Here is a 15,460-nt window from a genome sequence, read left to right as displayed (position 1 = left end):
AGATTCTGGTTTACTGGACACTTCAGTTAAAGTCACAAAATATTTAAAGATCATGCACACTGAACAGCCACAATCCTAATCATCAACTGAAATCTTTAAGATCATCGGTTCCACACAGAAAGTAGCATGAAAAATTTTAGTAACTTGTTTCATTTTGCAAAAAAGCCTAATTTCCTTAATGGTTTCCTATGATAAAAGAAGTCTCCCATCACCTTCTTTTCTCAAGTTAAAAACAAGCATGATGCAATGGTTCTTGGAAGAGAGATGGATTAATATGAAGTCTCAGAGCTAAAAGACTACAGAAGCTTAAGAAATATTATAAAAATGTAAATATTGCTGCCAAGGACAAATTTAGAATTCTGAAGTGAGCTCTGTTTTATCTCAGACCCTATAGTCTAGAATCCTAGAATCCAAAAGGGGAGTCTTGAAATAGATTAAAATATTACCTCAACTATGTGTTACTGCGATTCTGAGTCTGATGAATTTTGTTCATGTTGAACCTCCCCATGCGATTACTGAAAGCTTAATTTGATTTACATTAAAATAAAATCTTGTGACCAGATAAAAAGTAAGCAGAGAAGCAGCAACTACAGGCCAGATGCTCAGCTAATGTAAACCAGTGCCATGCCACTGAGCTCCACCAATTTACAGCAGATGAGGATATGAGAGAAGCATCTTAGGATTTATCTATAGTAGGTCATTTTAGCAAAGAATTCCTACAGTGCTATCACCAGTGGGAACCACAGAGGATGTCAACATTGCAATCTGAGGTGTGGCTGCAGCTTGGGTAGACGTACCCACACTACTATGGCTACAAACTGTAATGCAGATGCGGCAGCAGAGGCTTCAACAAAATGCGAGCAGGTATCCAGGGTCCCTGGCATGCTTCTGCAGCCTGTGCTGACACCCACACCGCCGCATCTCTACTAATATCTACACCTGTAGGTTATGTCTACCTGAGCTGCAATCACACCTCAGATTGCAGTATGTATATTTTACCTCTCATGCATTATGGATGGCATCCTCTGCTCCTTTCTTAGGCAAAACTGTCAGCAACTTCACATGAATAAGAGCTTTGACTGAGTAAAGAATGCACATGTAGTCTGTTTCTACTAGCTTTTAAAAAATTACTCTTATTAGCTAGCCTTGGAGATTGATGTGCTCTATTTTATTCAGAGGGGGCATATACATAGGGCAGGCTCAAGGCCTATGCATCACTGAAATCCCACTTAAGTTCTAGGGATGTAACATAGGTAGCATCCAGGCACATTTCCTCAAATCACCAAGTCCCGAAAGGGCTGCCTGCGTGGGCTGAGGGAGCAGTTTAGACTTATAATGAGGTGATCAAGGACTGAATCAGCATGATTTGCAACATGAAAGTTTGCTAGCATCTCTCCTGATGGGGACATCTGTCCACCCCACTAGACATAGACGTGAGACAATTCACTCATTTCTCTGACTAACAGAAGTTGGTCCAACAGAAGATATTAGCTCACCTACCTTGTCTCTCATTTCATGTAGACTATCCAAAAGCCATTATATGGCAATGATGTTCAGTTATGACCAACCTGGCTGTGATTCAAATGCTAATCTAGAAGTGAAAGGCTGATTACTGATGATCAGTGCCTGACTCCAAGTCCCCACTTCAACCAATTTTTAGTGGATTAAAACTTGAAAAGTTTTAGGGGTCACCTCTCTACCTTAAAACAGATAAGTGTGTGGAGTATTATCTGTAATCTACATATCCATTAGAAGGAAAACATTACCCACAGTAGTCAGGAGCTGTGGTGGGTTGGATAGACAGGACCCCATATTGAATCTGGCAAGCAAGAGGTGCCCTTGAAGATGTAACCTAAGACTGAAAGATAAGGCAGCCATCTGGTGTTCTGGCTTCAAGCAATCTGGCACCAGTGCCTCAAGTCAGCAGGAGTTCCGTGGAAGAATGCAGCCAAGTGTAAACGGCAGTAAGCATCTGATTATTCAAAGATGAAAAATAAACAGTAGAAGATTAGGTCCTCAGTGGAGAAGGGAAGAATTGAATTTGTGCTTGAGCAGATGGATTTATGTTTTAACAAGATTATCTTTGGGCAGTGAGGAGCTTTGTCACTGTATATTTTGAGGCTAGGCTGTCTGAAGACTTCTGTTCGGTTATTACCTATGGAGCAAAAATATAGTTCAATCCAATTTCCAAAACTCATCTTAACTAAGTTAGTTTACTACCCTCAGGGCTGTACTGTACTTGTAAACCCAGAACACAGAGAATAGGCGATCAGCAAAGGGATAGTCCTAAACCTCCCCTCTCCTTTACAAGTTAGGTGTCCCAGGAGTGGGAAGGGCACTGAAGTGCAAGACTCACATTCGTTTTTATGGAGGTTCTTCTGTGACAACCTCTCCCCCCGTTGTTTGAGTTTTCTATGGGTCAGATCGCATAAGGCAGAGGAGGCCTGAGTACCGTGCTCATTGGAGAATGGATTCCAAAGACTGACTGGTATGTACGCTATTGGCTTATCTCCAAGCATCTCCACATGCTACAGGAGATTACCATTTTACTTCATCCATTTTCCTGTTATTATGCAGTACAGCAGAGGACTGAGCTAAATCAGCTGTTAGACAGTAAGTTTATATCTACTCAGGGTTACAGAGGAGCTTGGCAGGGTTCAATTTAAGTTGTGGTCAATGTCGATTTCACTGGACATACAGAAATAAATGAAAATGATATCCATTCACAGGTCAGTGAGTGGAACCCTCCCAGACAACGCACGCACAGGGATCTGGTATCCCAGCCCTGAGGCCACACAGGGAGCACTTTGCAGCCTTGCTACTATGGCCACACTCACTCCCTGGCTAGGAGTAGTGAGCTGTCCCCTAGCAGGAACCATTCAGCAGCAAAGTGGCCTCCCCATGTCCAAATGTTCATCTTTCCCCTCTTCAGTCCTGGCCAGGGGCCTCTGCTCTGCCCCACCAGTACAGCAGCCTTCCCCCACCTTGTATCTGCAAGGATCTGGTGTCACCTGCCCCACAGAGAGCCCCTGCAGCCTTCCTGGGGAAAAGAAAATGTATTAAAATGGATTATTTTTAATCTTTTTCCTGATGTGTTTTAAAATCAGTATTAACTGTTGAATTTACATAAAAGAAATACAAATTGAATTCTGCCAAGCCTATTTATATGCTAGTAATTTAGATTTAAGTTAACTCCTTGATGTTTTTAATTTTGGACAATTACTATTCTCCCAATTAAGCAATAGCCTAATTTTTAAAAACTGCGACATGGAATTGCCATTGTGAATACTAGTTTTGAAGATTCCTGACTGCCTGTTTGTGACAGATGGTCCCAAACAACGTATTACTCCCTGTATGTTTTCAACAGCAAAAGTCCTCTAATTTTGTAGCTGGCATTATGCTTAGATAATCCCTTAGCGACACAAAGTTCTAGGAATCAGCTCTGATGTGGTTTATATATAAGGCTACTGTGGCACAAAGGGTCAAGCAACATTGAAGTGAAGGATGCAGAGCCTGATCCTCCAGTCATTGTGGGTGGGGGGTCAGAGGGAATTCCATGGGAATTTTATGTGCAAAAGGACTACAGGATTGAGATCATTGCATCCTCCCTACCCCACCAGCATAACCAAGACAGAACAGCCTTCTCCCAAATACATTCCAAACACTCTACAATAAAGGATGCTCCGTGCACAGAGCTTTAGAAAAAAAACCTCATCCCGCTTCTCTCTTTAGGGAGTGGGAATTAAAAAAAAGATGACAATAAAGTACTGCTTTATTCCCTAAGAATTTTCCAGAGAGACAGATGGGACCAGATCATAACTGCCAATGGCAAAGCATACAGAACAAGAGTTGCCCCAGGCATGAAGCAGGGGAGGGGAAAGCACAAGGCATCCTCCCCTTTCATGCTGGGCTCGGCTGCATACAGTCTCTGTCCCTGCACTACCACACTCCCCAAAAGGGGGAGGAGTGTAGGGTCAGGATCTCCCAATACATCAGCCAGCAGAGTTGGCTGGGCACACAGGGAGGAATATGTTCTTTCCACTAAAGGGCTGTAGTAGTAGGCAGGCTCCCCAGATCCCCTACGGGAGGACGTGTGTGTTGAAGAATACCCCAGAGGAAAAACAGCCTCTAAATGCAAAGAATCTGCAGGGCCAGGGACAGCCTTGCTTGGGGCTATCCTATTGCCCTGGGTCTCCCTGAAGCACCTTTTCCACAGTGCCCCTCCCTGCGAACAAGAGTTAGTGCCACACCTACCAATATTCACTCTAGTGGCAGTGTTGCCGTAGGTGCATCTGCCAGTTTTAGAGGGGATCATGCTGCATGGAATGGCTGCTCCTTGGCCCTGTCAAGCCAGCGCGCCACAGCCACTCAACTGGCATTTGGAGGCATCCACAGATGGTGAGGGGGGGGAGAGGAAGGAGGGGAATCAACAAACGAAAACCACACACCAGAGATTTTTTGCTCTCCCTCCTTTCAGGGCTTTCCCTCCCCATTTTACTTGTATTTGCCTCCCTCCATGCCACACAGTGGAAGGGCTGAAATAGATGCAGAACCAATACCAATTAGTTCGTGTTTGTGTGGCACTTTGAAGTTTCAAAGTGCTACATTACAGCAATAACGAGTATCATTACCATAACTGTGGTCTCTAGTCAGTCATACCCTTAACATTGAAAGGAGACCTTAGCCAAAACGTAAGACGTTTCAGTTTAAGAATGGAGCAGTCTTGCACCACTCCTACTATAAGGAATTCAAATCACCATTGCCTCTCAAGAGGAGAATGTTATCAAGATATCGTGAATTTGCCTACAATAGTCTCATCAGGGCTCATCAGGCCTTCACATTGACATGCAGCAGCAGGTTTTACCCTGCAATGCACTTGTGAGATCGCAGATGTTCTGCCATGCAATCTCTCATTTTAGATGACTAAAAAAGAACTTTTCCAGTCATCTTGTGCAGTTTGAGAGTCATGGAACACTTCACATTCTAGTTCCCCTTAACAGTAGGGTAGTTTGTCTTGCTCTTGACTTTTGTCACAGTATACAGACACTCAGACACGCGAATGAAAAAAGGGGCCCTGTCAAATCTCAGGGGGCCTAATCCTGCAGGGTTCTGACTAGGAGAGGTGGGTGGGCTCTACCTATAAACCAGAACACTTCTAGCTATTACTCCACTTCATCTGTTTTAGGCCTGTCAGGGAGTACAAAGAAGAATGTAGTTTTATATTCTTCACTTTGAAATGCACCACGTTGGGTAATTCGAAAGAGAGACGATATTAAAAAAGACACCACCTGTTTCAATCAAATTACTTCTTTTAGGGTTTCCTCCAAATCCTTCTTAAAATCTCAAAGATCCCCTTCATTTTTTTCCCTTTAGTTATTTCCATCATCCTGGTCCCACTTCTAGTAAAGAAGGACTAAATCAGCTCTCCTCAGAGCCCATCCATGCTGCTCCTCCAGACCTGACATGCTCTCCCAAATGAAAGTGACTCAGAACTTGGCTCTCCACAAGAGAATATGTTGTGATGCCACAAGAAAACCAGCCCAGCCCACTCAAAGAACTTTTAAAATGAAACAAAAATAACATCAATTTTTCACTCTATCCAGAGTCTCCTGTTTAAAATAAACACAGATCTTTTTTGAGGGCCATTTCAATGTGGTTTGTTACTGCTTAGAAAAGCAAAATGCTGGGAGCTGTCCGTTTTCCGTTGAAGCTCTATGGTGTTAGATACAATCTGAGCAATTGCTTGGCACAGCTGCACATTTGTTTTAGCACATACATTAACGCTTTGAGACCAAACAATAAGAGTCTCGGGTGTTCTGAGCACACGACTAGAAGCCAGGAGCTACAGAGTTCTAGATCAGATTCCGATGCGCACTCTCTGAGGCTTTGGGGTGCATCACATCACCTCTCCCCCTTGATTACTCCAACAGTATTACTTTCATACCTACCTCACCAGGGTGTTACTATTTGATCCCAATGAGGATCAGAGCCCTATTGTACAAACACAGCCCCTACCCCAAAGGGCTTGTATCTTCTTCTGGACTGTAACAAGTGAGTGTAAGAAACAGGTGAGGGAGCATGAGTGTAACAGCAATAAGAACATGGAATTACGGACTACTTGCCTGGCTCCAAGGTTCCAGGCCACTTAAAGGAGGAGGAAGCTGGAATGTAAACATGTGAGAAGGCAGACTGGGAGAAAGTGGGACATGGACCAGAGTGGGGGAGGGGCAGGTGGTTGATTGGTACGTGGAGTAGGGGTGGGGATGAGGCAATAGGATCAGTAGCCACTAGACACTCTCAGAACCAGAAATAGAACCTAGAGTCCTAGTCTCACCATTCATTTGTCATCAGCAAGTAATTGTGAAATCCACTGGGAAAAAGAATGTAATGTCTCCCTCTTATGGCCGGTCTACATACAGGATGACAACCTACTACTGTTATCAGTTACTCTGTTAACTCAAGTGGCAGAAATTGGTGCATCTAAAGGTTTAGAATGTGAGAATCAATATGGCTCCACATCACTTTTTTCCATTTGCCTTTAAAAAAAGGCCCTAGGAAACTATATTAGAAGAGTATTCAGGTTGTGAAATCAAGCACTCAAAAAAGGAAGGAAATCCCCAATTAAGGTTGCTTGTGCAATGTGTGTCAGGATGCAAAAATGGTAGTGATCACAGTGGTCAATTGGGAGGATTAGTTAAGGGTTGTAAAATGATTTGAAAGTGACAAGTGATAATGAAGAGCTAAGTATTTAATGGTTGGCCTTGTCCATACAGGTAAAATGCTGATCACTATTAAATTTGGTCAGAAAATACACTGTTACAGCAGAATTCCTAGACAGACTACTACTAGCTTTCCTAAGCTTCTCACAGACGCTAAGGTCAGAAGGGACCAATACGATATCATCTTGTCTGACCTCGATGCAAGCCACAGAACCTCACCCATCCACTTCTGTAATAGACCCCTGACCTATGACTAGTTAGTAAAGTCCTCAAATCATGGTTTAAAGACTTTAAGGTACAGAGAATCCACCAACAAGTGAGCCATGCCCCCATGCTACAGAGGAAGGTGAAAAACTCCCAGAGCCTTTACCAGTTTGCCCTCGGGGGAAAATTTCTTCCCAACCCCAAATATGGCGATCAGTTAAACATTCAGCATGTGGGCAAGACTCACCAGCCAGACACCCAAGAAAGAATTCTCTGTAATAACTCAGAACCCACCCCATCTAACATCCTTTTGCAGGCCATTGGCATATCTACCACCAGTAATCAAAGATCAGTCAATTGCCAAACTAGGCTGTCCCATCATACCATCCCCTCCATACATTTATCAAGCTCAGTTTTGAAGCCAGCTAGGTTTTTTGCCCCCACTGCTCCGCTTGGAAGGCTATTCCACAACTTCTCAGCTGGCGGTTGGGTCATTTTAACAAAAGGAGGAAGACAAGAGAGTCATTCTTCTCTCCCAAGAAAGCAGACACCAGATATGAAACCTGCTAGATTTCAGTCTGGGTTACCCACGAAAAGGAAGGATCTTCTGGCACTCATGGGACGTTTCGATTAGAAGCTGCACATCATTGGCTTTGAATGAACTGTTCTCAGATCTAATGGGAGTTGAAAGTAAGTATCATCAGCTGAATTCAAGACAACAGGTTTGGGTGCCAATGCCCTGGCTCAGATCTTCAGTTCATGCACATTTCACTTGGTACAAGACCAAAAGGAGGCAAAAAGCTGCTGTAATTTACAGCCAGTTACCCATGGCTCTAACAGGCCATTCTAGTAGTTGGGGATTGCCAAGGCCCAGGAATGTCCCAGCTATGGCCCCTTACCCTCAGCAGCACACCTTTCATCCATGAATGGAGGACAGTAGTGTAGGGGCTGATACAAAGGCTCTATGTTACCCAGGGGATTCCCTTAGGCAGGGAGAATCTGAGTTGGCTGGACCTACTGGCTTTAGAACAACATGGCAACAACATGGCTAAAGATCCAGTGATCTGAGTGTGAAGCCAGAGCCCAGTTCTGAACTATTTGTGCAGGCCCTCTGGTTTAAAAAGGGACACCCAACTAAAGGATTTCAAAGAACTGTGACTTCCCCCTTCCATTGTTACAATTAACACCTAAGAGGACTGTTACAAAGACTAAATATTTTGTACATTTGACAGCACTTTGTATGAAGTCTTTTCCATTGTTCCTCTGTCTGTGTGGGTCTGTCAGCCAGCAAAAGGGAAAAAACACAAAGCAGGAAAATGTGATAGTAATCTGCAGGGAGACTGAGAGGACATGCTCTACAACTAAATTTTGACTCATTTAAAAAAAATATTAGATTTCAAGTTGACTGTTCCTTTAGGTATCAATTGATGTTGGTAAACAGAAGTCTCCAGCATACTGAAACATTACTATAAACAGACTCTTGAAATCAACTTGGGTCAGTGAGCCCTGGAAGATCTCATGTGGATGGATATTTTTCTTTCTGCTGTACATGTGTCCCATTTGGGGACTCTTCTTCTAAAATTTAGTTCAGCTTGCTCTATTCAAATCATCGAGTGTCTAATCTGTGATTGAAGGGCTCATGCTCTGAAATCTATTTATCACTGCCATTGCAGTCTGGCATAGGGGCCATATGTATCTTCAAAGCAAAGTTATAAAGCTGAATTGTCTGGATTTATTTGGCAGGACTCAGCTGCTACAGAGTATTACTGACACACAACTCTCTTTGCAATATAGCACTATAATATATAGTCTGATCTTTTATAACACGTGTATTGACAATAAAAATGACATTTATTATATCGGATTTCTGTGACAAAGGATTTCAGAGCTTTCAGCTCATACTTCTGCCCTCTTAATATTTTGCTATCCATCGCAAGTTAGTCAAAGCCAAGCCGTTGCAGAGTTTAAAATAGGCAAATCTGAACAACGCACGGTTTTACGGACTTTTTAGCTATGCTTGTGTAACCTAAGCAGAGTTCCACAGCTGCTAGCAATTAGCAGATGACCTGAATGAGTTAAGTTCTAGGCAAATAATTTTGCAAATGAAACAGGAAAAAAGTAGAATCATGCCTCATCACTTAAAAAAAAAAATTTAAAAAAAAGAGCTACTGAAACTAAAGCAACTGATTTAAACACTAAGTTGAAGCATCTCTCTATGATTCACTTTTTCTCTTCTTGATACAATTCAGCATAACTTATAACCAAAGAGTTGAATGGCCCCTTGTTCACAGCATTTGGAATTGGAAACAGAGACATAGTTAAGACTGCAGGCTTAATTCCCAAATGGTTCCCTTGAATATGCTGCTTTGTTTACTTCTAAACAATTTCTATATTAAAAAAAAAGATTTGAGGTAATTTTTAAAATGTGAGTTTCAAACTCTGATTCTGTGGATGACTTTTAAATATTAAAAAAAAATAGAATGAGACAGATGATTAACCAAAATAAAAGCAATAAAGTGGAATGAGGACCCCAATAACCCCTGTTGGTCATTGATTTATAATAGCTGAATAGCAGGAGAAGATAGCCTTATGTTGAGAAGCAGCTTGTTTAGTGCAGGGGTCAGCAACCTTAACAAAAGGCTGTGCCCAATCTTCCCCCCGCTGTTCGCCCAGTGCCGGAAGCAGTGTCATTGGCAGGTCTGCAGACCCATTCCGGTGGCGGTGGCAGTGTCCGTGGCGGGGGCAGGTCTGGAGCCCCTCTTCCGGCAACAGTGTCCATGGCGAGGACAGAGCAGCATGGCTCTGGCCAGGGCGCCATGTACTGCTCAAAGGTGGCGTGCGTGCCACTTTTGGCACTCGTGCTGCAGGTTGCCGACCCCTGGTTTAGTGGATAAACTAGGAGTCCAGAAGTCTAGTTGCATTCCCAGCTCTGTCACAAAACCTGCTGTATTATCTTAGGAAAATCACTTCACCTCTCTGTGCTTCTGTATCCCCTCCCGCCCCCTTTGGAAGTCTTCTCTATTTAGGGCTGGTCTACACTGCACATCGATGTAATTATGTCAGTGCCCATACTACAGCCTTCCTCCTGCCTATGTAAGTGTCCTACTACACCGACCTAAGCCTTATGCCTCTCATGGAGGTGGAGTTAGGGCGACGCTGTGTCTCTGAAGACACTGCATTACTTACATCGCTGTTACTGTCTTGCTGTGAAATCGATAAGAAAGTCGGGCAGCTAGATCCCAGCTGGCCCCTGCTCCCAGCTGGGGTGAGAAGCCTGGGCAGCTGGACGCCACTCCTGGTGGGGATGGCCGGGCTCCCAGCAGGGAGCCCCCAGCAGAGCTGAGAGACTGGGCTCTCAGCTCCCGCCACTGCCCCTCTTAGGTCGGTGGAAGTTCTCCTGAGGAGGATGCACACCACAGACCCTAGGAGGGTAGTGTAGACATCAGCCACCACGGTAATTACTGCAGTGGCGGTAAGTCAACCTAACATAGGTTGGCTTACCTGTCTATGTAGACATACCCTTAGAGTCTAAACTATTTGCGGTGGGGATTGTCTCTATGAGTCTGTAAAGTGCCTAACACAAGTGGGCCCTGATATTGGTTGTGGCCTGTAGGTTTTACCGCTTTACAAATAAACAGGTAGGGAGATCTGGGAGTGCCTTTGTGTTTTGAGACAGTAGGTTCTCTCAGTGAAGTGTTTTAAGAAAAACTGCAGAGGAGCCCAAATATTGGCTGCTGTATTTTTATAAATTGAAAAAAAAAAAAAAAAAAAGACAGGCAAAGGTCTCAAGTCCAGCTTTTAGTGGCCATCTTTCCATGGGCCAGCTGGGGTCTTACTGGCAATCTCAACAAAGAGAGGCCAAAGACTGGATGGGCACAAAAGTTTTACTCCCCTCTCAAGGCTAGAAGTGCTCCACTCCAGATCAAGGCTGAAGTACATTAGTGAAAAAGCCTGCTCTGCTGCTTCCTATGTTGTACCTATATTGCTATCAGAGCACTTCGTGCTCCAGGCTGATCTCACACCTTTAAATCACCAATATTAAGGAGAAACCCCGCTCCAGAAAGCCTACTTAGAGCAGCATGAACAAGATTCCATTTGAAGCCAGAAGAAAAGGGCTAAGAAAGGCACTTAGGTTTAGTATTCAATTGGCTATTTATTTAGCCTCTTTTCTTTTCCACAGTACAGAGAACATCCTGTACTTTAACATACATCCAGCCATAATGTCTGCACCAAAAGAAAATAAAAAGGAGATGTAATGAGTGTGTGGGGTGGGCATCCTTCAAAGGACAAGCCTTAGGAGGAGGACGATGGAAAGATTAAAGAAGGTAAGTATCGTATGAACACCTTAAATAAACCAAAGGAATCTTGGTCTTTGTATCAGGAGGATAAATTAACTAAAATTTGTATTTAAAACTCCTAATTTTGTAGCTATCTGTAATTAGAACCAAGTGCTGAAATACACCCCTCTAGACAGACATAACTTGACACAGTGCTAATAATACACAAAACAGGCAGGGGTCAAGCTATTTAATGAGTTTCCAATTTATTTCTTACTAGGGCTCAGCAAACTTTCTACTCTCAACTACATTAATCTCTCAGATTTGGTTTAACCTGCTCCCATAGTATCTACACCTCTCTTACCAGATACAAACTGACACCCTCCAAAATCAGTGGCAGGCAGCCTTCAGTGGGAGTTAGACCAGGCCCTAAGAGAGCAGCTCTTTCATTCTATAGTAGCCACAGTCCTTTAGACTCCTTATCTTGCAAAACCCCATGACAAATGCTCTGTAGCATCCTTTTAAGATTCAAATCTTAAAGACTCAACAGCAGTCAATTTTTATTCTCTTAGCTATAAATGCTAAGACTGTCTCTATTATTTAAGTATCCAACCCATAACACTAGATTATTGTGGTCCAGATACTGATTTCATTGTTTGTTTTCCTGGAAAAAGTATCTAGATGCATGTTTTCTACAAGAACTATCCAGCACGTTGCTAATAATCCCACTCAGAAAAATTATATTTACTACTGCTTTCTTGTAATATAGCATTTGAAAACTGCAGAACTGTCTACAATGCTGCATGCTAGTGGTCAAACCATATCTCATATTCCATCTTAATCTATAGTGTCAACATTACAGCTCAGAGAATCAAACTAAGGGTATGTCTACACTGCAGACTGAAGTGGATTTACTATAAAATCAACTTTCACCTGCCGAATTTTAAAAGTCTCAGGAACGTGATTACACCATGCTGCTTGAGCCGGGCTCTTGCATCCCTACTCACCACGCTTAGGTCGACATTCAAAGCACTGCACCATGAGTAGCTATCCCACAGTGCAACTAGCTGCAGAGGCTTTTGGGAAGCTTGTCATCCTCCCACGCAACATGCCCCCCCCCTTCTTGTCCCAAACAAACTGCAAACGCTTTTTTTGTGCCATTTTTCCATGCCATGCACGCCGTTGCCAGAGAGACATGGAGCCCGCTCAGCTCTGCACTATCACTGTGAGCATCACAAATACCACACAGCTTATCCTGCAGTATTTTCAAAGGCAAGGGAGGAGCCACAGCACAGAAAATAGCGATGTTACTGAGGCCGCCCTGCTACAAGCCATAGAGTGGAACAATTCACATTTGCTGCAGGCTGTCACGCATCATCTTCAGTCCATGGAGCACTGGTTCTGGTCCCAGGAAACAAGCACAGATTGGTGGGATCGCATGGTTATGAAGGTGTGGGATGATGAGCTATGGCTGCAGAACTTTCATATGTGAAAGGCCACTTTCTCTGAACTTTGCGTGGAGCTGTCCTCAACTCTGAAGCGCTTGAATACTTGCTTGAGACCAGATCGGACAGGGAAGAAATGAGTGGCCATCACTCTGTGGAAGCTGGCAATCCCAGACTGCTACCAATCAGTTGGGAATCGGTTTGGAGTCAGCAAATCCCCTGTTGGAACTGCTGTGATGCAAGTGTGCAAGGCCACCAATAGGCTTCTGCTAAGAAGGGTAGTGACTTTGGGAAACGTGCAGGACATAGTGAATGGGTTTGCTGCAATAGCGTTCCCAAACTGTGTGTGTGTGTGGTGGGGAGCAATCCCACTCTTAATACCTGACCACCTTACCAGAGTACATAAACTGGAAGGGATACTTCTCAATAGTATTGCAGGTCCTTGTGGATCACAGGGGATGTTTCACCAACCTCAGTGTGGGGTGGTCTGGAAAGGTGCGTGACGCGTGGATCTTTAGAAACTTGGATGTGTTCAATAAGATGCAGGGGGGCACTTTCTTCCTTGAACAAAAAAAAACAACACATTGGGGATGTGAAAATGCCAATAGTGATCCTGGGGGATCCTGCCTATCCCGTGCTCCCTTAACTAATGAAGCCCTACACCAGGCACCTGCACAGCAAGGAGGAGCGTTTCAGTAACAGGCTCAGCAAGTGCAGAATGGTGGTGGAAGGGGCATTTGGCCATTTAAAAGCCAGATGGAGATGTCTGCTTACTAGGCTTGACATCAGTGAAAAGAACATCCCCTCAGTTATATCAGCATGTGCGCCATAATTTGTGTGAAACAGAGGGGGAAAAGCTCCCCCAGGGTTGGGCTATGGAGGCAGATAGGCTGGCTGCAAATTTTGAGAAGCCAGATTCCGGCACTATGCCCAGAGCCAACCAGGGAGCACTTTGGCTTTGGGAAGCATTGAAAAATTGGTTTTGCAATGAACTGCAGTAATGAATGTCTGTGCTGTGCCTTTATTTCCCATTCCCCACCCTCGCTCCAGTGGCCCCCTCTTTTTCTCTCCCCACCCAAGCTATGAATGAATAGAGACAGATGTTTTTTAATACTACGAAGTTTTATTTGTGACCTTTTTTAATGGGGGGGAAAACGAGAATAACTTAACATTGTAAAGTGGCACTGTGCAAGCAACTGTGGTTGTGTGCAGTTCTTAAAGGGACCGTCGCGTCCTTCTGCTTGCCTCCACCGGTGTGCAGTGCAGCACGTACTGCACCCTGCTCAGTCTCCTCCTAAAGCGCTTGGGGGTGGGAGCTGATAAGTGGTAGGTGGTTGAGCGTTTTGGAGGGGCTGCAGAAGGAGTCTGTCCTGCTGCTGCTCTTCCTGGAGCTCTACCAGCTGCCTCAGCATGTTGGACTGATCCCTCATAATACGCAACATCTCCTGTTGCATATCACGCTCCTGCGCAGATCTTCTATGTTCCATGTCCATGTCTAGTTTTTCAGGCAAGGACATCCTCCAGGCTCTGTGTCAAGAGAAAATGGAGGCGTTCATTAGTTTGTGGAACATATCATCTTGTGATTCCCACCCGCTTCCTAATCTGGGAAAGGATTTCAGCTGAAGTTCAGCAAGAGGGGCTGAAGACTGAGGTGTCTACTGTAAGATAAGCAAAGCACAAAGTTGCCATTGTTAGCTGACCCAAAGTAGTAAAGAAAATGTTACGATGCAACAAGTACTCCCCTTCATGTTCACAAGGCTAATCCAAACCTGCATTCCACTCTGTACATCTTGGAAGGGTCGGACTGGCGTTACAGACATGGCAAGCAAAGGGCCCTTGCATCTGTTATAGAGATGCTTCATTAGCACTAAAATTCACAATCCACACTTGAGCAAGGAGAGGGATCACCCCTGGGAGGAGGTGGGCAGAACAGAGTAAAGGACACTGCGGGTGAATTGTAGTGGCAGAAAACATAGGGCAACCAGTGTCCCGACCCATGATGCCCATTGCAACAGTACTAGGACTAGGACTAGCCTTGGGGAGGGACCCAGGGACCCTGTCCACAGCACAGGAATAAAACAGAGTGACTGTAGTGGTCAGGTATTTTAACTTGCGCCATCTTCCCTAGGTGACCATGTGTGACATCAGTCTTCTGAGGGTGACGCAGGCAGAAAGTGGAGATTTGCTGCAAGCATCAGGATACAGGCCTGGCCTTTAAGCTGCTAAGCTGTGTTCCGCAATGATGCCATTCTGCTATTAAATGAGCAGGCAGGGAAAAGTCTCCTACTGTGGCGGAAGAAATAAGGCTGCCCTCCCCAGAAACCTTCTGCAAAGGTTAACAGATTACCTACGTGAAAGTTTCCTTGAGATATCCACAAAGGATTCTTGGAGCATACCGCTGCACATAAATAGTCTGTTCTAGGAGTAACCCTACACTGAAGTTTGCCACCACACCGTAAGACCCTCCCCTCAAAAACACAAACTCCTTTTAAGAAGCTGGAAGGGGGACACAACCGCGCAAAAAAAAAAAAAAAAAAAAAAAAAAAAATTGCCCCCCACACTCACCAGATGTGCCTTCCCCTGCATCTTGATAAGTCCCGCTGTCTTGTGTGTGGCTGGACTGCTCTGGGGTAATGAACAGGTCCTGGCTCTCAGGGAGAATGGATAACCCACTCTCCTGCATCTTGCTCACCTCATCCTCCTCGTCCACAGAGTCCTCCTCATTTGTCCTGGACTGGGATTCTTTGAAGGAATTGATGCTGCGTGGTGGCACAGTGGTGGGGTCACTGCCGAGAATTGCATGCATCTCCTCATA

At 44.4% G+C, this 15,460-nt stretch overlaps 1 protein-coding gene across 3 annotated transcripts in view; it reads right to left on the bottom strand.

Annotated features, from left to right (window-relative positions):
* The window catches only part of WIPF1 (WAS/WASL interacting protein family member 1), an 80,782-nt gene that overhangs the window by 58,048 nt on the left and 7,274 nt on the right, over nt 1-15,460 (bottom strand). The window contains exon 2 of one of the 3 annotated variants that reach the window (XM_067549210.1): nt 13,040-13,206. The exons of 1 other annotated variant lie outside the window; for it this stretch is intronic. The gene's annotated coding sequence lies outside the window, so the exon portion shown is untranslated. The remainder of the gene's footprint in view (nt 1-13,039; nt 13,207-15,460) is intronic. One more of the 3 variants, XM_067549212.1, reaches the window with a different exon arrangement.

The sequence above is a fragment of the Emydura macquarii genome, unplaced genomic scaffold (genome assembly GCF_026122565.2).
Source record: "Emydura macquarii macquarii isolate MOO-44397 ecotype Brisbane River unplaced genomic scaffold, CSIRO-AGI_Emac_v2 contig_1253, whole genome shotgun sequence".
Lineage (NCBI taxonomy): Eukaryota > Metazoa > Chordata > Testudines > Chelidae > Emydura > Emydura macquarii.
The sequence above is the reverse complement of the archived record's forward strand: the minus strand, read 5'-3'. Positions and strand labels throughout refer to the sequence as shown.